This window comes from Neovison vison, chromosome 7 (genome assembly GCF_020171115.1).
Source record: "Neovison vison isolate M4711 chromosome 7, ASM_NN_V1, whole genome shotgun sequence".
Lineage (NCBI taxonomy): Eukaryota > Metazoa > Chordata > Mammalia > Carnivora > Mustelidae > Neogale > Neogale vison.
Window position 1 is genome coordinate 115,175,840 of NC_058097.1, and position 21,677 is coordinate 115,197,516.

The 21,677-nt window shown below is 46.8% G+C and overlaps 1 protein-coding gene across 1 annotated transcript in view; it reads right to left on the reverse strand.

Annotated features, from left to right (window-relative positions):
* Positions 1-3,710, reverse strand: part of CDON (cell adhesion associated, oncogene regulated) — a 101,617-nt gene extending 97,907 nt beyond the window's left edge. The window contains exon 1 of the mRNA XM_044258163.1: positions 3,646-3,710. The gene's annotated coding sequence lies outside the window, so the exon portion shown is untranslated. The remainder of the gene's footprint in view (positions 1-3,645) is intronic.
* Between the last annotated feature and the right edge of the window lie 17,967 nt (positions 3,711-21,677).

The window sequence follows — 21,677 nt, forward strand, 5'->3', positions numbered from 1 at the left end:
TCTTTTAAGAACTCTCAAAAAGACAGCAGGAAAGAAACATACACCGCCCATGAATTTGAATTCTATAACAAGGTAACAAGAATGCAATAAAATGATATAAAAACAAAAGAGCACACTAAAATATGCCTATTCAAATGAGCCTTTCATCTCTGTAAAGCAACTGGCTTCCCATAAAAGTCTGATTTTGCTCTCAGTTTAAAAAGTTATTAGAACAATACATCAGTCCTTCCAGGCAAGACCAAACTGTAACACAATTTTACATATTTATCAAAAGATCATACGGAGAAGACTTACCAAGGCTGCAACGTGTATATGCTTGTGCTTCGGAGGGAAAGCAGAGAAGCGACTTTCTGTACTTAGAGTGGCGCTCGGTTCAGTGCTAGCAACACATCCCCACACAGTCCTGCTTGGAGGAAAGTCCTGACTAGCAATCTGCCTTTGGGTTGGGCTTTTCTCTTACAAGATAAGCTGTTAAGTCATGCCTTGATTTTAGATCTGCTAACATATGGAGTCTTCCAATGTAGCCTCTCTCCGCCCCCCTCCCTCCACCGCCCCATCACCACTCAGCTCCACTCCCCCTCCACACACACACATACACACATACAAAAAAGGCACTGCAGGGCAGAAATTCCTCAGGTGCTCGCTAATGGAATTCCCAGGGTCCTGGAGCCGCTTCGGGGATCAAGAGATCTCATAGCCCCTGCTGGGGTAAGGAGCAGCGAGTCTGTTCCATTTAATCAAATACAGAATGAATTTTCAGCTCTATTCACTAGCTTGTCTCCCGGGCTCTCAAAAGGCACCAGGCAGCTAGAATCACACACATGTGGCTCTTTTAGGCAAGTATAATTAGTTTGATTTTAAAAAGCCACATTAATAATATCACCTCAGGACCATTATTCAGGGGACAGATGACAATGATACTGTATGTTTTAAGCCTGACAATGGGGGAAAGAGCACAAACAATGACGGAAAACTTGAAGGATTAAAAAAAAAAAAAAAAAAAAAACTAACAAACCAGTTTTTCACTTAATTGTAATCCAATATTTTTAAAATGACATGAAGGATATTCTGTATATGATCTTATAATTTTAACTGAGAAGAATCAAAGCCCTCCTCCTCAGTCCCTTAAAAGTGAATGAGGGCCATATACACAATAAAAATGTATAAATGGAATTTATAAATAAATGGAATGTTTACATGCAATATAAAATCTTGAATAAAAACAATAAAACCTTCTCTAATTCAATCCAAGTTAATAAAACTTCTGGGGGTAAAAAAAAGCACTCGTCAAAAAATTACCATAAAATCAAGTCCTTCAAAGCAACCTATTTAGCAACCGGACTCCAAATTCTCTTTCTAATCTAATTAGTTCCTATTAAGTAGTAAGATCATATATCTAAAAAAAGACTACCTGTGTAGACAACTCATCTGCTCTCCTGATGTGCTGTCTTGCATATTCTCCTGCATAGTACAAATGCTAATTACAAGGCCATAGCTAATGTAATTACACGTTATAAATAACCAATTTTTCAATTAGTTATTTTTAATTTCTTACCCCAGCCTAATTTCACTAAGACAATGCTGAACTCCGGAAATCATTTCCCCAGGATACGCTCAGACACAATCACCAATTTTTGGTCTAAAATTGTGCAAAAGAAACATTTCTAGAGAGGAAAGTTTTTACTTCAATGTCTATCTTGACAAACCCATAAATGAAATCATCTAGAAAGTTATGACAGCATAAGGGCAAAGTGGGAAAAAGAAAAGCAGGAGAACTAGTCAACATATTTACCTGACCTCCACAGAGCAGAGGCCCATTACAGACGTTCCTATTCCCACACAAAGCTCCATCTCTATATATACCTTGCTGATTAGGGGCGGGGGGGGGTGTCCTATCTTTAAGTGAACTTAATTCCTTTCTTGCAAAGAAGGCAAAGGGTAAGATTGATTCAGACACCAAACTACACAGGCTAGATCAGTATGCTCCAAGTCCTAAGGGTTCTTTGTACTTCCCGGCTTGAGGGTCAGAGCTGTTTAAGTACTTTCCACAGAAGAGGAGGTTCATGAGAACCATAGCAATCAATCAAAGCATCCCAAGTGACTTACTACACAAACAATAGCACAGTACCTCTAGTAACTGATTTTCCTGGTTGACTAAACTATTCAAACAAAGACAGATTTGCAAATACTATATCCGAGTTTTTGCATGAAAGTTAAACAATATACACTTGTGTGTTTTTTATAGAAATATAAATGTTTCTGCTCTACCCACTGCCAAGCACACACCCAGGGCACGTCTTTACAAAATGAAACAGGTTTTCTCCATCCTTCTCATATAACTTAAAGTATGAGGCAGTTTATTTCAACATGTGCATAACAGAAACTACAGTATTTGGTGCCTCTCTGGGTTCCTAAGAATGCTTTCTAGTTAAGCACTAATTTTAAATTTTTAGAAATTTTTTCTTTCATCTTGTCCTAAAAGTTGAATAATGCTCCCCCATTTTCAGCTAAAATAGACTACTTATTTTAAATGAGCTATAAAATGTCATAGAACACTTAGAATTGCGCTGAGAATAAACCCACTTATTTTTCAGCTCCCCTCCCCACCTTTTCCTCCTTGACACTGCCCTTCAGGTATGCCAAGAGGTCAGCTGGGAGTCGGAAGGTAATGGTATCAGTGAGGCATGGAAACACGACTGGCCTCTTTCATTTTTACTGGCCACTGCCCTGAGAATGAATCTCATGTTAGCTTTTGGTTCAATTTTCTGTTTCTCACAGCGTTTGTTTTAGGACATAGAGGCTCATTTTCTGTGAATGGTGTTCCCTAAATTCTAGACCTCAATTGGAAAGCAGCCTGACCTTAAAGCACCTGCCATCCTCTGATAGTCCTGACCAGGAAAGGAAGGCATTCTGGAGAAGAGCGCCTTTTGGAAAGCCTTCCACCTGATTTGGTGGGGTTAGGAGAACAATGAAGGCAAGGGCGAGAGAGTCTATCTATCCTCCTCAGTGATTTATTATTGAAATCCCTAGATGTGGAGAGAAAGCAACAAAGGTCTGTAAGCTGCAGACCGAAATAAATAGCGAGCTGTAATGTATTTAGCAAATGATAATGCAATCCACAGAAAGCTTTACAGAGGAGAAGGAAAAATACACTCCCTGGGGCTGGGAAGTCACTGAGTCTGTGAAGGCAGAGAAAGATACATTGTGCAGGAAATTTCTCTTGCTTCTCCCTACACATAAATCACTGTCTCTCACAGGCGCTCTGCGGGATGGAGGTTGAGAGAGGCGAGGAATCCCGCTCCCTTGGGAAAACCTGCTGGCGCCCCTTACTCCCGGCTATGCTGGATCTCACCTGCCCCAGCGGATCACCGTCAAAGAGAATTAAGCGTGTTACTGACACCTCACCCCGCCTCCTCCCACGAGGTGGCTCAGAGTCCCCGAGGATCCGGAGCGCCCGGAGCTCCTCCGCTGGGCATCCGTCAGCTGCCCTTCCCAGACCCCGTACGCAGCCCGGTACCCCTATGCCCTCCCGGGCTCGCCGGCCTGCCCTCCCGCGGACCTCCCGCGCCCGAGCCGCGTGGCCCCCAAGCCCGGGGTCCCCGGACCACCCCTCCCTCCGATCCTGCGGCGGGCCCACCCCCGCACCTCTCGGCGGGGCAGCCTCAGTCCCCGGACCTCCTGCGCGGCAGCCGGCTCCGAAAGCCACCCCCAGGTCATCCCCCGCGCGCTGGCGGCGGCTACGGCGGCGGCGGCTGCGATCCGAACGGGCCCCTCCATGCACCGAGCAGGGCAGCAGGAGGGCGCGGCGCCTCGCACGCCGGGGCGGGGACGCAGGGGCGGGCTGGCGCGGGGTCCCCGCTCTTCTTGCACGGAGACGCGCGAGCGGGGCACCCGGGACTCAGGGGAGGGAGCTGGGGGGGGGGCGGAGCCACCGGGGCGCGCCCCCGCGGCCGCGCTCCTCTCCGGCAAGGAGCGCGGGCGCGTCACCGGCGGGCGCGGGGCCAGCAAGGAGCACGCGAGGAGCGGGAGGAGGGAACCGGGCCGCAGAGGCCGCAGCGCCCCGCCGGCCCGCGCCCCGCCGGAGGGTGCGCGCGCAGCCTGCCAGATCAGCGGCGGGGGGATGAGCCGTACCAATCTGCCAGGGGGCAGGGGGGGCGCTCTGTGCAGGAACTTCTCGCAATCCCCTTCCTGCTTGCTCTACGGGAAAGCCGGCCCAGGAAGGTCGAGTCCGGTCTCTGCTTTGGTTTAGGATGGTGAGGATGAGCTACCTTAGCAACTCACCGAGACTCCACAATGCCTTCGCTCACTCTGTCCTCACGTCGCTTCCCCCGGAGAGGCGGCATTTCTGCCCGGTCCGCGAATGGTCCGCACGCTCCCCTGTTTGCACGCCCATGCCCCGCCCATGATCCGCCCCTCGCTCCGCCCCTCGCCCAGCCACCTAAGTTCTCCGCGGAGCCCGCGAGTCCAGCCCTTCTCTTGGCTTCTACCTAGTCTGTGCGGTCTTGCTTCCAGCTTCCCGCCGCTTGTGGCTCCTGAGGCTTTCCAGCATGTTCAGTGTTTAGTTCCTCAGACAGCTTCATCCCGCCCTGCATTCACATACACGCGAACAGGTAACAAAGCTCAGTGACCAGCAGAGGCTCAGGGTCACCTGGTGAAGCTAACGTGGCCTTTGGTCCCAGAGTCTCCCCATGCCGTCCTTTGGACTTGCCTCAAGCTCTTTGATCTCGCTGAACTTCAGTTGTTCAAACAGAAAAAGAGAAAAATAATTTCTATGTCAAGGTTGTTGTGAAGCGTTAAGTATGATGCTTAGTGAAAAGCACCCGCATCTCACTGGGCATTCGAGGACTGTGACTTCTTTGTAATAACTTTAACTAGCATTCTATTCTTTTCTTTTTACCACCATTATTACTATTATTACTTTAACTACAAAAGGAGTTCTAGTGATACCTGAATTTCAAAACCCCCACTACCGGGGTGCCTGGGTGACTGGGTCTGTTAAGCTACCAACTCTTGATCTCAGCTCAGGTCTTAATCTCAGGATGTGAGTTCAAGCCCCTAGTTGGGCTCTTCGCTGGGAGTGGAGCCGACTTAAAATAAAAATAAAAACACTCCAGTCTCCCTTACCTTCTTACTTGAACTCCACAAAGAAATGCTTTGAAAGTGGTGGTGGACAAACAGTTTAGTCTTCTGCTCTCACTATGTCCAGGTCTTTGTGAAACCATTAGATCCTCAGAAAGTCAGCTGGGGCGGGGTGAATGAGCGGCAACTCTAGTTTGCTTTCCATTGTCCCGTTTTTTACTTCCAATCACAAATCTGTATGTTTTTAACTTAAGGTATATTAAGTGATTTCTCATTCAGCAAATAAAACTTATAACCACTGAAGGTTTAACCGAGAGAGTTTTGTATGTCTAGGAGGGAAGTCTTGCAGGTGTCCCATGGCTACTCTGTAGGAATCCTAGCTGTCCATCACCACAGGCTTACACTGTAAACACTTCCTGGTTCCTCTCTGGGTACCCCCCATCTCACTGTGCCATTTGACCATCACTATGCCTCTAGTTGCTCATAATCACATGGAGAAATAATCAGTTTATTGATACTCTTTATTGTAAAAAATGTTTATTGATACTGATTCCTCTCCTTCTGCCTTGTTCATAAAGTGGAAAAATCAAATCATGCATAAAATAGTATTTCATTAATGGGTCATGCATTTATTTGTTCAACATTTACTTTAAAAATACTTATCGGGGGGCACCTGGGTGGCTCAGTGGGTTAAGCCGCTGCCTTCGGCTCAGGTCATGATCTCAGGGTCCTGGGATGGAGTCCCGCATCGGGCTCTCTGCTCAGCAGGGAGCCTGCTTCCACCTCTCTCACTCTCTGCCTGCCTCTCTGCCTACTTGTGATCTCTCTCTGTCAAATAAATAAATAAAATCTTGAAAAAAAATACTTATTGGGGGCCTGGGTGGCTCAGTGGGTTAGCCTCTGCCTTCAGCTCAGGTCATGATCTCAGGGTCCTCTGATCAAGCCCCGCATCGGGCTCTCTGCTCAGCAGAGAGCCTACTTCCTCCTCTCTCTCTGCCTGCCTCTCTGCCTACTTGTGATCTCTCTGTGTGTCAAATAAATAAATGAAATCTTTAAAAAGAAATTTAAAAAATAAAAATACTTACCGGGCACTTATTGTATGCCCCTGCTAAGCAAAGAGGTATATAGAGAAATATGACATAGCCCCAAGGTTCAAAGAGCTCACCATGTAAGTGTGATCCAGACACATAAATGGGTAAGTATGCTGAGATGTCTTCAGTGCAATCAACAAGGAGCTGTGGAAGCCAAAGGCAGTGTTGCTAGTACTGCCTGGAGTTCAGGGGAAGGGGAAGGTGGCTTGTCAAGAAAGGCTTCCAGAAAAAAACTGACTCATGAACTAAGTCTTAAAAGATAGTAGGAGCTAGCCAGGTAAAGGTGAAGGAGTAGGACGGCATCTTGGCAGAGGGGGCATGATGAATAAAGGTATAGAAGTGAGAAGCAAGGCAGCCCACAGGAACTGCAGACTCTACCCTGTGGTTGAAGTTTAAGGCACTATGTAGGGATTGGTAAATGAAAGCACTGCAGAATGAAGCTAAAGCCACATCACAGAGGGCCATGCATGTCATGCCAAGAAGATGGGACTTTATTCTGTAGGCAATAGGGATTCAATGCAAGATCTTAAGTGGAAGTGGATATGATCAGGTTTGTGTTTAGAAACATCATCTAGCTAGCAGCAGTGATGAGGACAGAATGAAGGAGTCAAGTCTGAGGTCAAAAAATTGGGAAGCTTCAGAAGCCATCCGGACTGTCCAGTTGGATCAAGAGACTGCACTAGGACCACAATAAAATAAGAGAGAAAAGAATAACAGAGAAGAGAGGGGAGATTCCATAAACAAGAAGAAAGCTTGGCAGGACTTGGAAACTATATGTGGAAAGTGAAGAAGAGAGGGAACTCAAGGATGACATCAGCCTCCTAGCTTGAGGGGATGGTAGTCATGCCCCCTACCCCATGGTGCCTGGGAAGATTATAATGTCCAACATGAAATACAGGTTTTAAGGAAACAATGGTGTGTTCAATTTTGAGCCTTCTGAATTTGAGGTCCTCGTGGAACCTCCATTGACAGGTGTCCACAAGATTGATAAGTCTAAGTTGAAGATATAAACTTGAAAGTCATCAGCACGGAATGTATTTATGCTGTGAAAGTAGAAGTGATCCCCTCAGGAAGACTATGGAAACCTCTAAAGTTGTGGCCAAGCTTTAAAACTCCAGTATCTAAAGCCCCCAGTTATCCTGATGAATTTGGAGGGAATGTTGCTTACTGAATTCAAGGTGTGTAACATAAAGAAGATGCTTGAGGAAGGTGGTGAGGGTTTGGAATAGCCATTAGGAAAAATGAGAGGTGAAATTGAAAGCTGAAAGTCAATCACAGGAGTAAGGAGTGCTGCTGAGAGCCTGGCTGAGGTTGGGGATCATGAATTCGTAGTGGAGGCATGTGCATGGTGGTTTGATTTTCTCTATCAAAGTGAAACCGCTCAAGCGTAAAGGGAAAAGCTAGCTCTGATCCAAATTTGGAGCTCTGCTGGGTAATGTGTGAGAAGGAGAATAATACAGGGTATTGGTAAGAAAGTAATTTAAATCATCAATCCTAGGATCCACAGTGTGAGCTGGAAAGGAATGATAAACTAAAATAAGATGTCAAAAGAAAAGGAGAGTTCTGGGAGGTTAAAGAGCAGCTGTTACAGGATTGAGGAGTGAAAAATCCACCAGGTCTTTGGTCACCGTTTGATCACCGTTTCCAGAGTGGAACAGTTCCAGGTAATGATTAGGTCTAGGGGGCTAAAGGATGCTGGTGGAGGAAGTGGTGCAGTGATTTCAGGTTAACCTAATTTATGGGATCAGGGCTGGGGAGATGGGGAGACAGTGACGAGATTGAGAGAAATGTTAAGAGAAATACCATGAGCCAAGTACCCACGGCCACAATGAAAAGAAGGTTGACAGATGCTTAAGTGACACAGATGTATATTTCATGACTTTTAGGCCTGAACTGGGTGCTTTTATAATTCAAAATAAATGTTAAAACTGGTTCTCTAAGAGTAATATGATAGACTGAGTAGAGTCAAGCCGACCTACATCAAATTCTGACTCTACCTCATTGAACTTGGTTAAGTTATTTAAACTCTTGGAGTCGTCTTCTCATCATTTCCGAAAGTGAGATGATATTAATACCTCTTGGAGGGTTGATAATGTGACCTCCTTTCATAGGGTTGCTAAAGAGATTAACTGATGTAAAACATGTAAATACTTAGTGCCTGGCAATAGCAAACACTGAATAAAAGTTAGATCTTATAGGGCGCCTGGGTGGCTCAGTGGGTTAAGCCGCTGCCTTCGGCTCGGGTCATGATCTCAGGGTCCTGGGATCGAGTCCCGCATCGGGCTCTCTGCTCAGCGGGGAGCCTGCTTCCCTCTCTCTCTCTCTGCCTGCCTCTCCGTCTACTTGTGATTTCTCTCTGTCAAATAAATAAATTAAAAAAAAAAGTTAGATCTTATAATAATAATAATAGTTAATGCTTATATAACACTTGTTATGCCAAGTATTGTTTTAAGCATGAGTCCCGTATTACAAATGAGAGAACTTGAGGCCGAGCAACATGAGGTGTCCTGACCAGGAGCACACCCCTAGTCAGTATCAGAACTTGTGTTCAGACCCACGTATCCTGGCTCTAGAGGCTAGACTCTTGATTACTGTCCATTTATGTACAAGGATAACAATAAAAAATATTTCTCTCTATTAAAGTCACTACAAATTAATGTGTCCATTAAAAGACTTTCATGGAGCACCTTTTTGGCATAAATCACCAAATTAAAGATGCCTAGATTTAAATACATCTATGGACTTCCTCAGGATCCCTTGTCCTCACCTGTCTCTAGGACCCTTATCTATCATAGTGACCCATTTGGGGCTCTTCCCGTTGTTCCTGGAGCCTGCAAAGCTTGGGATCTCACTCCCCCAGCATCTGAGAAGGTCTGCTGACCCAGCCAGAAGTGTGGGTGTGTCTGCCCTCTGAATGTGAGAAGGACATGGAGGAGCTCAACACATTCCCTCTCCCTTCCTCCACCCAGAGGCATGATTTTCTAGTCCTCCTCATCTGGAGACATCCCTGGTGGCCGAACAGGAGCACCTATTCAGTGACCAGCTGTCACCTTGCATTTATTTCCCAAGTTTTCCTACTGCATTTCCCTTTTCCCACTCTCTCACCAGGCACTGACTTAATTGCCCCAATTTCTGTTTTCTAGAGAGACTCTGAACTTCAGGACTTGTGTTCATAAAGCCTTAGAAGGATTGGGCCTATCTCTATATAAAATAAGTAACAACACTGATAACAGTATGATAAACACTGAAGGCGTAGGAGGCAGCAGAGCACGTGTGAGTCCCTGCCTGAACAGTAACTACATGATCTTATATTTTTATTTTTTTTAAGATTTTATTTATTTATTTGTCAGAGAGAGAGCACAAGCAGGCAAAGTGGCAGGCAGAGGCAGAGAGAGAAGCAGGTTCCCTGCTGGAAAAGGAGCCCAATGCGGGACTCGATCTCAGGACCCTGGGATCATGACCTGAGCTGAAGACAGCGGTTTAACCGACTGAGCCACCCAGGCGTCCCCTTATGTTTTTCTGTGCCTCAGTTTCCTCTACATAGAATGGGGATACTAATGCCTGTGCCATACTTTCATAACTGGTGGTGAGAACAAAAAATGGTACAGCCTCCAGGGAAGAAAATTTTATGACATTTAGGAAAATTTCACATGCTTTGACCTTCTGATCTAGTAGTTCCAGTCTTAAAATTTATCTTCCCGATACTCCTGCATTCATATAAAATGCTACATGCAAAGGTCCACTCACTGCAACATTGTTTAGGACAGATTAAAGACAACCAGAATGTCCATCATGAGGAACTACAGCCACACAATGGAGTAGTATGCAGCCGAAAAAAAGGGGTGTGGGGGGGGGCATTCTGGAGCATTGCTATGGAAAATATTCCAGATTCTACCTTTTGCAGCAACATGGATGGACTTTCATGCTTAGTGAAATAAACCAGACACAGAAAGACAAACGCCAGATGATCTCACTTGTGTTTGGAATCTAGGTAATAGAATTAATAGAAACAGAGAATAGATTGGTGGTTACGAGAGATGGGTGGGGGAAAGGGGGGATTTTAAGTAAGTCCTACGGAAGTACCATACAACAACATGGAGACTATAGTGAACAAAACTGAAAGCTGCTAAGAGAGTAGATATTAAATGTTCTCACCATGAGAAGAAAAATTGTAACTATGGGAGGTGATAGATGTTAACTTATCGTGGGGATCTTTTCACAATATATCCATCTATCAGATCATGATGTTATGCACCTTCAGCTTATACAACATTATATATCAATCACATCACAGTAAAACTGGGAGGATAAAAGCGAGTACTCTAGGAGCTGTCCTGAAATGGAAAATAGGGAGCAAGATGTCAAAGCAGAATGACATATACAGTGCTGTGCCCTTTTATATAGAGATAGGAAGGAGAGGCTAAAAATATGTATTTGTAGGGCGCCTGGGTGGCTCGTCAGTTAAGCTTCTGCCTTTGTCTCAGGTCATGATCCTCGGGTCCTGGAATGGAGCCCTGAGTCAGGCTCCGTGTTCAGGAGGGAGCCTGCTTCGCCCTCTCCCTTTGCCCCTCCCCCTACTCTTGCATGCTCTGGCTCTCTCTCAAATAAATATATTAAATTAAATTAATAAATAAAATCTTTTAAAAGAAAAGGAAGGAAAGAGAGCTTAATCTAAGCTCAGAGACTGGTGAAGACTCAGAAAGAAGTAGGAAATGGGTCCATTCTCCTCCTTCCTGTGAAAGCAGGATTGCAGGTAGAAGACTCTAGATAGGGCTTGGCCCAGGGCTTAGAGCAAAGGAGCGGTGGGAGATGAAGTTAGTCAGCCAATTGGAGCCATATAGGGAGGGTTTGAATTGTAAATAAGACCTTGAGACTTTATTCTTTGGGTCATCATAATAACTAATCTTTATACTTTATCTTAGGTTAGAAACTGGAATCTTACTGTCTGGATTGATACCAACTCACGTTAAAGTTTTAAGCCTCTGAAATATCCTTGGGCTAGAAATGATCTAATAGATGTGGCAAATATCACACAGATACTCTGTGTCGCAAGGGACACAGAAGTGTCTCTTTTGGCAACAGCAAGATTGGTCAAAGGGTATCATCATCAAGCTGGCTCAGTCTGTTGAAGGTTTTCCGACTAAAAAGTGACTTCACACGTTTTGCTTTGGGTCCTGGTTTTGGATTTTATTTTATCTTATTTGCATAAGAAAACCATTAATCCATTTAAAACGACAAAGAGAAGGGAGAATGACCATCGAAAGTCAATTGGTTTAGAGTCTTTCTTTTTACTCTCTGCTAAGAGTTCCAAAGTTCAAGACAACTAAACCCCCACAATATGTTGAACCCCAGGGTGTGGGGGGGGGTCAGTAATAACAGAAGTCGCTTGTTCTATTTGGATAATTTCCAAATTTATACAACAAAGTTCCCGTTAAATATGCAGGAAGTTCTGATTATTTATGATGTAATTTAATATTGACATATTATTAAATGGCCCAACCCTCCCCCAAGCCTTCAGAGTTTTACATCTGATAACTGCAAGGTAGCTAGCTCTCCTACCATGACCAGTGTTGGTAATCAACAGTTTGCCCCTGCAAGATATTTTTTTTCTTCAAAAAGAAATTCCAATAGTTTGACTGTATTCTCATTGTCTTGTACATTTCCTGAATTATGTGCAAGAGGATTTCACGGAGAGGGAGATTTCTATGGCCTTTTTTATGCTGAACAGCCTAAGCCCCGGAGACTCACTGCCTAAACCCATTACACACACATCACCTAACTCTGTGACTGGGTTTGTGATGCTAGATTAATTTACCAACCCACCAGGAGAGAAAAAAAATGACTTTACACATCTTCTTTGCACTAGTGAAGAACGTGGAGATCATTTTACAGGAAAGAGAAAGACTGGCAGGTACTAAGCAGATACGGATGCCCTCTTCCATATCATTCTGTTGCATGCATGCAGCAGAGGAGTCCATCCCTGTCTGAGACGTAAAAAGAAAAAGACCGGCTGAGGACATTTGCAGAGAGGGCAGCTAACGAATGAGTTACTAGAGACTGGAAGGTCTTGTAGAAAGAGCACTGAACAAAAGACTGGCAAACCTGTTCAATATAATTTATCCCCAGACCTCTCCTTATCCTTCCTTCTGCTGAGTGCACTTAGGCCAATCACTTTGTCTCTACAGGAGAATTTCCCTCCTTCTTCTCAAAGAGGGAAAAGGAGGTACATCACACCAAGGTCTCTAAGAGGTTGGTGTTGTTAGAACAAATTCTGGCCAGTCTGTAGCTCTAGCATGGATTGGAACACAAAGATAATGTCTTAGCTGCTGCTTGAAGGTTTTGCTTTAAGTCCCCTTCCTGATACCTAACACCTAGGGCGGTTCTAACTGGGCTAGTCTCCGGAGGTGCTGGAACCCTTCTCTCCGGTCCTGTTGTCTGTAAGCAGTGTGAACCTGGCTGAGTCTTCTCATCAGCACAAGTATCCATGTCACATGTTGCCAGCTGGTTTTGAGAATTGAAGGTGTCTCACAGCACCTAGGCTAGTGTCACGGAACAGGCACGCCATGTAATGACTGCTCTGACTTTCCATTCTCTGGTTTGAGGCAACCAGCGTTCCGTATCCATTGCGAATATTCCTTAGAGCAGCGGCAGAGAATGGTATGAAAACTAACTTGCACCTAACATGCTTGGTGCATCTGTTTTCTCACCAAAATGAGAAACAGAAATAGTACCATTTGCGAAGACTTTGTGAGGGTTAAGGGAAGTAATGCCTATAAAGAACTTGGCCCAGAAACAAGGACATAATCAAGAATAAGGATGAACTATTATTATTTTTATCATCATCATCGTGGTAGGAATCACTACGAATTCCTCTCCTACAGACCAAAGTTGTCTCTAATTGCTTTAGCCGTGAGCACCTCTCATGTTACAGGGGCAATGAAAGATGGAGCACACATGCGTTGTTGGTTTGTGTTAGAGTCTTTCATGGATTTGTAATAAGGATGATGCTTGCTGTAAATAGCATATAGGTATTTATTCTTAAGTGGCATAAATTTGGAAGACTGGTAAAAATCAGACAAGCTTGGCACCCAGTAAGCATTTCATTGTGCTTGTTAACAAAATAAACACGTACATATATTTAAAAAGGAAATCTCATGAATCATTATTCTTAGGCTCACTTTTGCACGATGTAACCTAGTGTTTTCTTCACGTTAATTAAAAGCACTTATCGGGAAGCCTCTTGCACTGTTGGTGGGAACGCAAGCTGGTGCAGCCATTCTGGAGAACGGTATGGGAGGTTCCTCAAAAAGTTAAAAATAGAACTACGCTGCCATCCAGGAATTGCACTACTAGGTATTTATCTTAAGGATACAAAAGTACAGATTCAAAGGGATACATGCACCCCTATATTTATAGCAGCATTATCAACAATAGCTAAACCATGGAAAGAGCCCAAATGTCCATCAACTGATGAATGAATAAAGAAAATGTGGTGCACGTGCACATACACACACACACACACACACACACACAGGAATATTACTTAGCCATCAAGAAGAACAAAGTCTTGCCATTTGCCATGACATGGATGGAGCTACAGTGTATTATGTTAAGTGAAGTAAATCAGACAGGAGAAGACAAATGCCGCATGATCTCACTCATATGCGGAATTTAAGAAAGAAAACAGACGAACATGTGGGAAGGGGAAAGAAAAAAAGGAGAGAGGGAAACAAGCCATAAGTGACTCATAACTATAGAGAACAAACTGAGGGATGATGGCGGGAGGTGGCGGGGGTGGGCTAGATGGGGGATGGGGATTAAAGAGGGCGCTGGTTGGGGTGAGCACTGGGTATTGTATGGAAGTGATGAATCACTGAATTCTACTCCAGAAACCGATATTGTACTGTTTGAAAACTAACCAAAAAAAAAAAAAAAAACAGTTTAAATGTGCTTATAAGGGGCACTCATGCTGCTACCCCCTAAGACAATGGTTCTGAACAGAGTTCTCTGTATCACCTTATCAGGGGTCTGGGAGCTTGAGAGATCCTGGACAAGGGCTGCACAGGGCAAGGATACCATGAAAGCAAACCTGGAACTCTGGCCTGTTGGAGCAGAGCAAACAGACTAAAGAAGCTAGTGGCTTCTGCTTTGGGCAGCTCTCCTCACAGCAGCTTGGGATACAGCCTTACCTCCATGGTTATGCCAGAAAAGGAGGCGGAGCAAGGAGGGAAAGAGCACCTGGGAGCTAGACACCTGCATGTGGAGACTTAGGACAGAGCAGCAGAGATTAAGAACAACTGAAATTAGTAGCCATTTCCATTCCCCTTCCAATCCACCCCTCTCTCTCTCTCTGCTGAGCCATTATGGTCAGAAAAGTGTTGCTCACTGCCTCGGGCCTCCTTGCAAAGGGACTGTGAACAGAGGGAAGGCAACGGAAGAAGGAGAAGGGTTTTCTCCAGATTTCTCCAGGTTGGAGATGCAAACTGGCCGGGGGGCTTACCGGCACGTTTCGGCCTGCCAGCCTTGAGGGAACTCATTGACCGGTGTCGGTTAGTTACCGACATTAGGGAATGGCCCTCCAGGTGTAGACTTTTGGATACTGCAGCAGATAGATCCCTAGGGAGATATTTTGGATTGAGGGGACCTTCTGTCTCCTCCACCTTTCGGATCACAGGGCTCCCTAGAGACAAGCGGGGGAGGAGGGGGGCTGATGTTAGCCACCTTCCCTGACCTGGTCCCGGGCTGGGAGGGAGCATGGGAAAACCTGTCGAAGAGTCCATTCACAGGCCCCTTCCATTCTCCTCAGACCCCCACCTGCATTCAGGAACACCTCTTTCCCCAGCTCCTCTGTTGTATTCATTTCAGGATTTGTCAAAAGCTCAACGCTGAGCCAATTAGCCCCCACTGCGCCTCTTGGGCCCCTTCACAAAGGGCTTCCACCTTGATGAAAGGACTGGGCCCAAGGAGCTGCCCATGCTTAACATTCTTCACAAATGCCCGAGGGGGAGGGCAGAGGCCTTTCTGGAGCTGGAAGGAACGAAGATGGGGGCTCGGAGACTGAAACTCAAAATAAACCAAGACAAAATGTTGAGACTCGGACTTTTTTCTACAGTGAGATCCTTTTCTTTTTTACTGACCATCCGGGGCCATGACCTTGGGGATACACGGCGCCCTCTTAAGCTCATCAGGCCCTGTCCCTTGCCTCCACGCATGGAGGATGGCTCAGAGACGGCTTGCTCCTCTCTGCAAAAGACCAGATTTACCTCCCTCTCTCTCACAAGTCAGCCTCTTAGACTCCTGACTGGGAGGCACAGCACGTCGTAACAGTGCCCCTTCTGGAGCGGGAAGGCTGGCTGGGTAGTCCTCTAACATGGGAACTATTTCAGGACCTCTTCGAGACGGTCAACCCGTCTAGACTCCAGCCATCTGATCTGTCTGTGGAGGAAAGAGAGATGATCATTCCCTGGCTTCTCGCTCAACATTTGCAGCCCCCGGTTTGGAGGGTCAACCCTTTGTTTTCCTCTAGTGCCTGGGTCTGGGCGTACTTTCACCCCAAGGCTGCCCTGGAGATGGCTCAGAAGGTTCCGAACAGAACAAGCTCTTGAAAAAATGAGCCAAAGTCACGAAGGAGGCGAACTAGATCACCATCCCTGGTCTCTCGATTCCTCTGCTTCTCTCTCTACCTTTAAAATGCTGACGTGGGCACCTGGGTGGCTCAGTGGGTTAAGCCTCTGCCTTCGGCTCAGGTCATGATCTCAGAGTTCTGAGATCGAGTCCTACATCGGGCTCTCTGCTCGGCAGGGAGCCTGCTTCCTCCTCTCTCTCTCTCTCTCTGTGCCTACTTGTGATCTCTCTCTGTCATAAATAAAATCTTTAAAAAAATAAAATAAAATGCTGACGCTGCCTCAGTTCTCAGGTTAATGTTGCCGATTTTTAAGTACAATAAATGTATTCAATGATGTTTACTAAGCACGTACAAGATATTATCAGGCGAAACATAATGTTTCTACCCTTCTTTGTGTCTGCCTCCTGTTTTGCTGCTTCCGTGGGAGAGGTCAGTATATATACATCTGCCTAGCTTTTCTTTTGAGTCACCAAAGACCCAAGCAAGTCAACAAATGCTTCTCAAGCTTTTTCTCTTTGTCCATCTCTGGCTTGCCTGCGGAAGGACATGACAGTGTCTCAGCTCTTGAGATATTTAGTCTTTTTTGATGAAATAAAACAGGCACTTACGTAGTCTCTTACCCAGTGCCAGGCGTAGAGCTCGGAGCATTGTCTACAAGCACTCATTTAACACTCCTGTGAGAGAGGTGTTCTCATTCCTACGTTATAGGCGCAAAAACCAAAGCTCAGAGAGACTGAGTGACTGGCCCAAGGTGACACAACTGGAGAGAACAGAGCTGGGTTCGAATCCCACCACGCGCGCTTCACAAGCCACATGCGTGACTCTCATGCAAAGGCGTCTCTACGCCATGTAAAGTGAGCCGTGTGACACTGGTTTGTTGTGGCGTAGATGCTGGTTTGCCATGGTGTCCACGGAGGTTATGGGTTTAAAAAGCAAGAGAGAAATGGTTCTGGGAAAAGAACCGCAGAGAGAGCCGGGTTGAAATGTTTCAAAGCTGGTAGAAGACATTGTTTTTGTGCAGAATGAGGGGGTCAACCTGGGGATCCAAAAAGAAAGTATGAGATGAGGCGGGAGCCTCGCCTGACTTTAGAATAAGGAGAACAGCAAAGTTCTCTGAGCAAAATGATGGTAGTAATAGTGGATTCCTCCTGGTTTTGTGAGCCTTAGGACAATGCCCTGCACGTAGCAAGCCCAGTGTAAGTGTTGGCTCTACTATTACTATTATTGTTCTTGGATGAACTTTTACTTCAGGACTGGCTAGAGTTGGGGAGAGGGGAGCCTGGCTTACATTATGGTGTCTTAGGTTAGTGACTGGAATACACTGAAAACCTTTGTTCCTGGCAAAGCAACACCATGCTCTCATTTCAAACCCACTTATAATTCTGCAATGGAAAAAACGGGGCTGGCCCTTAGGGAACTCACGGTAAGGGCCCGAGGCTTGGGCCACACTCTCACTAAATACACTGGCAGAAGAACTTCCGGGCCAGCCAGCCCCACCTGGAGGTGGAAGGCCATTAAATGAGTGATCTCACCCCATCCCCTTTGACCAAGGAGAGAGCCCGAGTCTGTGATCCTGTAAGCAGTCTCCTATGCATTGCAAACCATGGGCGTTTTGTGGATTGTTCTTTGTTCAGAAAAAGCCAGAGCCGTCTTGAGAAGTCTGCAGAATGTTAGAGCTGTCACTTCCACAGTAACGTAATTTCTGTCTGTTACCCAGCCGATCAGCAAAGCCAAGCAAGGTATATGTCTCCGTGAGTCAGGGTTTATTTAATATTTGCAACCCTGGCAGCTTTTTGACTGATGAAAATGTTTTGCAAACAGAACCTGGGCCTGTTTTTCTCCATGCTCCTCCCCCCACCCCCCACCCCCACCAAGCATCAAGTGAGCCGTGGGCAGAGGCCGTGCTAAACTATAGGGGCGATGAGATACTATCTCTGTCTCCTTGTAACACAAAACATTTATTTTGCAGGGAGTGAACACAAAATTGAAAGGGCTCCAAGATTTCTGGGAGCAAGAGGCTTGATCTTCCCTTAGCTGCACTGCCTGGTTTGTTGACTTTCTGCCTTTTTCTCCCCCACGGCAGGACACAAGCTCCACCTGAGACACAGGCCATTAGGAAGGCAGTTCTAGAAGCACCAGTCAACCTCCCAGGCTCGGGCCTCAGAAGTTAGGAAAGCTATCCAGGCGGTCGGGAGGATGAGCTAAGGTGCCGCAAAAGAAATCAGCCATGATGGGGGCAAAACCAGGTTTGGTGACTGCCTCCGCCTCCTCGCCTTTGCCCTCCAGCAGCCCGTCAGGGGACCCAGAGCCCCTCCCCCACCCCATGCAAGCACAGTTCGGGGCCCACCAGGCACTTTGCTGAGGGGCCTCAGTTCCATGCAGTCTGCTGAGGATTCCTCGGGATCTTCGACCACCGAGACAGTCTCCCTGCCGACTTTGCTGCCTGGCTATGCTAGCTCTCGGAAATCCTGGCACTTAGTCTTGTGGCCCTGGGCATGTGCTTTCATTTCTGTGTCTGCAAAACAGGGATCATAATCGTACCCCGCCCCGGGCTGCGGTGACAATTAGAACGGTAAGCTCAATATAAGCGTGAGCCCTGCTCACGTCAACGTCAACGTCAAGTTCTTGCTTCCAGATCTAGGTCAGCGACACCTGCTCTTGGCTGCTTCATTCTGCCCTCGGGCTGGGCCCTGGGGCCTCTTCCCAGGCTCTGGTCTCAAGAAGGGGCACCTTGCTCTTACCTCGGAGCTGGCTTTGTGTGGTCTCTGAGGCTCCTGGCTTCCAGAACCCATTTCTTTGGTCCTGTTCCTTCCATGAGGCTCCCAGCACCAGCCCGTAGCACTTGATTTGTTCGTTCAGTATTTTACAAACACAATCTTTGTCCAAACGCTACCTTTCGAGAAGAGAGAAATGTCTCCAAGAGTTCATCCTGGGGGAGGTTTTATAACCACACTGCTAAGCTCTTGCTCCAGAAAATGTACCATCTCCTTACTCAGTTTTTCACTGAACTCAGATTTACTGAGCCCTGTTTCTCAATCTGAGCACGATGGGGTATTTCAGACTAGATAATTCTTTAGGGGTGGCGGGAGGGCTGGCCTGTGTCTGGTAGGACATTTAGCACTAACCCTGACCTCTCTCCACCAGATGCCAGTAACACTTATTCCTCCGGTCGTGACAATGCAAAATATCTCTAGGTATTGCCAAGGTCCCCAGGGATGAGGTTATCAGATTTAGCGAATAAAATTATAACCGCTTGTTTTTATCCAGCAGCCTTGCTCTGGGGCAGGTCAGCCCAGGTTGAGACCCCCGGGTCAGAGGGCAGGCCCTGTGCCTCGTGCTTTCACTCACATCCACATACCCACAGGATAACTGGGTAAGTCAGCCACCAGCGACCCAGGAAACTGGGTCTTGGAGAAGGAGGCGGCTCAGCCGTGGTCCCCCCACCCCCAGACGCTGGAGTGATTTCGGTGTGCTTTCCAACGCATTCCAGCAGCTGAATGAGGCTCGAGGGTTTAGTTTCTTCTATGTTTATGAGCACAGAGGAGCCCTGCTCCCACCTCATTTCGCCCCTTCTGTGCTGATGCTCTGATAATGGGGCATTGATCGTACAAAGGGCCGAACTAGACACTGTCCTACAAACCTCTCCACCCCACACAGCTCTGAAAGCCTCTCTTGGGCAGAAGGCACGGGGAGGAGAGGAGGGTCCCTGCCTCCCACAGCTCGGCAGCCACAGCCTGGAGAGACAAAAGGCGGCGCGGGGCTGCGGGGCTGCAGGGCTGCGGGCCGTGATTATTTCCCTTGTTCTACCACCCAGCTCAATGGGGCATTCTGGATCCCTGCCCTCCAATACTCAGGGGCCTTATTAACAGACCTCAGCTGTTGTCCAAAGCCCTTACCTCACCCAAGAGGGCTCTATTTGCATGATAATGCCCTCTTTGGGGGAATTATTGCTTAATTAAAGAACAGCAATCACTTTAATTAGCATGTCTCCTTGCTCCCTCGTACTTGCATGGATTCAAATGAGCTCCTCATTAGGTATTGGCACTTGGACAAATCTGGGGCTTCTGGCGGCACAAGGAGGCTCGCAGGGCAGGCGGCCCCAGCCAGGACCTCGGAGACCGGGCGGCCCAGCCCTGCCAAGAGCACAACCCAGGCTTTGTGAGGAGAAGGGCAGGCAGGGCCCCAGCCAGCACCCTTCAGGCCCGTGACCCAGTGCACAGGGGAGGGCCAGGCCCTGACTGGCAGCATCCGTGGGCTCCCTTTACCTCCGTTCATCCGCTTGAGCTACGCTTCTTTTTTTTTGGTCGTTTGCCCTTCACATTCAGCTGCTCGGCCCATCCTTCTCCTGAGAACGTTCCGAGCTTCTTTCTTCCCCCTCGACTCATCTCTGTCTGTCTCTGTTTCTTTCTCACACCCAGACTCACATTCACACTCCACACCTGTTTTAATCTCAGCGCATCTCAGATTCTCCACTCCCAGTTTTGGAGTGGAATTTTCTCTTTTAAGCGGTAGTGTACACGGAGAGCACATAACAAAACAAAACAAAAAAAGACAAGCAAGAAAAAAAGCCTGTCCTGAGGGCACCTGGATGGCTCAAGTCAGTTAAGCCTCTGCCTTCAGCTCAGGTCGTGGTTTCGGGGTCCTGGGATGGAAACCTGTGTCAGGCTTCCTGCTCAGCGGGGAATCTGCTGCTCCCTCTCCCTCTGCCCCTCCCCCTGTTTGTGCGCTAGGCCCCTCCCCATAAATAAATAAATATCTTTAAAAAAGCCCAAAAACCAAAACACACCTGTCCTGATCCAGAGATGGTCTCTTTCCCTGGGCAAGATCACTACCTTTCTTTAGCTTCCCTTGCCTGAGATCTAGAAAACTCTCCAGGGTCTACTCTGTGCCCCTGAGTAGGATTTCCAGAAATACGGACCCATGTGGGTTCTTTTTTTTTTTTTTTTTTTAAGATTTTATATATTTATTTGACAGACAGAGATCACAAGTAGGTAGAGAGACAGGCAGAGAGAGAGGAGGAATCAGGCTCCCCATGGAGCAGAGAGCCTGACGTGGGGCTCGAACCCAAGACCCTGAGACCATGACCCAAGCCGAAGGCAGAGGCTTTAACCCACTGAGCCACCCAGGCGCCCTCTTATTGCCACAGCTCACCCTTCCCTGATTGTTAATAAGACAAATTATTTTTATGGCAGTGGACAACCACTTTCTACATACTACAGGTAACGTGAGCCTAACCATAGGCTATTTTGATATTTCTCTTGATCTTTTCCAGGAAATCTTTTTCCGAGATAAAGATAATAGCATCCCCTCCAGGGGGGGAAAAAAAAAATCTCTCTTTTGCCTGGGTGTCAGGGTACCAAAAACCAAATGACCTTTATCCTCCTTCCTCCATGACACACATTCTCCCAACCCCCACTCCAAGGCCTCTGCCTATAATACTCTGTTGATGGCAAATAAAGGTCAAAATACACATTTCGAAAGTAGTGAGGTAGAAATGGTCCTAGATTGGCACTCAAGAGATTTATCCTCTTGTGTGAGCTTAGCTCCACAGTGGAAACATCTCTTTCACCCAATTTTCTGGGACTCTCGAGGCCAACATAAGAACAGGTGGAGAGCTACAGCCCCAGAGGGAGGCCAAAGTCATCCTCTCATCAGTGTGGGCATCCCCAGCCATGAGTGAGCAACCCGAGGCTCCCCTCCCTGCAGAGTCCCCAATTTTGCCTTTGTGGGAGGAAGAGGTGGCTTGGAACTCTTTGGGGGCAAGACGGGAGCCTGGCGGGTTGCCTGGGGAGAAGGGGACTGGCTCGCCCTCTCCCTCATTGTCCTCCTGTGGAGAGAGTAACAACAAATCCGAGGTAAATCCACTTCCTGGCAGGAAGCTG